A 1,940-nucleotide genomic window follows, 5' to 3' on the forward strand; every position below is an offset into this window, starting at 1 on the left:
TCGGGGCTTTGTCCTTGCCGTCGGGGATCCGCCAGGAGGAAGAAGTACGGGGGCGCTGCCTACTGGGACTCCGGGTCTGGGGTGCAAAGCAGCCCCTCCCCGACCCGCACCGGGGGTTTGCGGAAGAGAAACAGGGACACACATACGTGCACACGCTCGTACACCGTCCCCCTCCCGCACCAGCAGCCCGAGGAAAGGGGCGTCGTAATCAGGAGGCCCTGAAAGAAGTCTTCATCTCCTGCCGGGACGGGCGGGAGGCAGGATGTGCTGTGTGAGGATGGGAAGCCCAGGAGCTGCCAAGAATGCCCGTCTGTGCAGCCAGCCCTGAACAGAGGAGACACCTGACCCAGAGGGCTCGGAGCTGCTGAATAAACCCCGAGAGGGGCCGCCGGCGGGCGGCACGGAGTCGGAGGAGACACTGGGCGAGGATTATGCATCTTGACACGGCACAAAGCCTGGAGTAATGTAGACCCTAATACACACAAGCATGAGGGGCCCCAGCCGCAACCCTGGCTTTTTATGGCAGGACATGCAAGCCTGTACCAAAGGGACTGGGGCGGTAAACGCTGTCGTGAAAGTGAGCCTCAGTCTCATCTGAAAACAGTTCAGGCTAGACATCTAAGGCTCCTTCCAGCCTTGAGGTCCCTAAAGCTGGGGGGTGATGGGGTGTTTGAGGTGAAACCAGGGAGGGCACGCACACCCTCACACTGAACCAATCCAGTGCCAGCATCAGGCAGAACCCTGGACCCCCACCTGCTGTCACTGGGGGATCCGTTTGAGATTCTGAACTCGTATGCCAGGCTTTATGAACTCTCTCTGCACCCTAACACCCCAGCTGGACAGGCCCTCCAGGAAATAGGGATTAAGCCATTCATTTCTGGTAACAGCTCAGCCGGGAAGAAGGGGCGCCGCTGGATGAGAGTGGGGGTGGGGATTGAAATAACAACACAAGCACCACACACATACACCCCAGCAGGAAACAATCACATTTTTTAACCGTCAGTCAGAATGGACGCAGGTCATAGTGCTAGACAAGGCCCTGGGAGTCCCATCCAGATGCTGCACATTAACCCTTTAATTGCAGGATCAGAGAAGGTGAGGGGGCACCCAGGGGAGGGATGGGGGTGGCCAGGATGGCAGTGGTGTACTGGCGGGGCTCAGGGCCACGGCGATTTCCCAGCTAACGTGGAAGAATTTCAATAGTTCAACAGTCTGCTGACCGCAGGCCCTTTACACACCCCTCACTGTTCCATTTCTCCCCTGAGGGACTGGCCTGGTCCCCAAGTAGCAGGAATTCCTGCGAGCCCCAGACCAAGTGAAAGACAGCAGGCATGCGGGTCGCGGAGCCAAACACCTGGTAGGTAGAGATGAGCGAGCCCCACCCTGGGCAGAGAGAGGCAGAGCCCTGAGACAAAGGAGACCATGTATTACAACGTTCACAGTGGGTGCTGCAGGTGGGGTGTGAGGGAGGCGGGGTTCGGCCCCCAACCCCCCACAGTCTCTGAGGAGAGCCCTGAGGCAAAGATGAGGGTGCCAGGCTCACCCCTGGAGAGCCCTGTCTCCAAAGTCCGCTGATTTTTGTTGGCATTTCTCTCTTTATCTTTTTTGTCATTTTGTTTTCCACTCTTTAAATAATTAATATAATTACTTTTAAATACAAAATACACAGTGTCCTTTCTCTTCCACGTGTTTGGGGTGATTGGGAGGTAAATTTTAAATAAGGGTCTCAGCTGTCGAACAGGGCACAGGCTCCAAGTGGGAGGGCCGCGAGCCCTAGGTGCACCCCTCCCCTGCACTGCCCCTGACTGGGGGCTCTCGGTGCCCTGGCCCAAGGCCCCCTAGATGGCGAGGAGCCCTTCTGCGAGGTGGCACAGAGCCGATGCTGTGGGATTCCAGGTGGGCCTGGTGTCGATGCACAGGGTCAGACAGAGGAGAAAGTC

This window comes from Eschrichtius robustus, chromosome 12, assembly GCF_028021215.1.
Source record: "Eschrichtius robustus isolate mEscRob2 chromosome 12, mEscRob2.pri, whole genome shotgun sequence".
NCBI lineage: Eukaryota > Metazoa > Chordata > Mammalia > Artiodactyla > Eschrichtiidae > Eschrichtius > Eschrichtius robustus.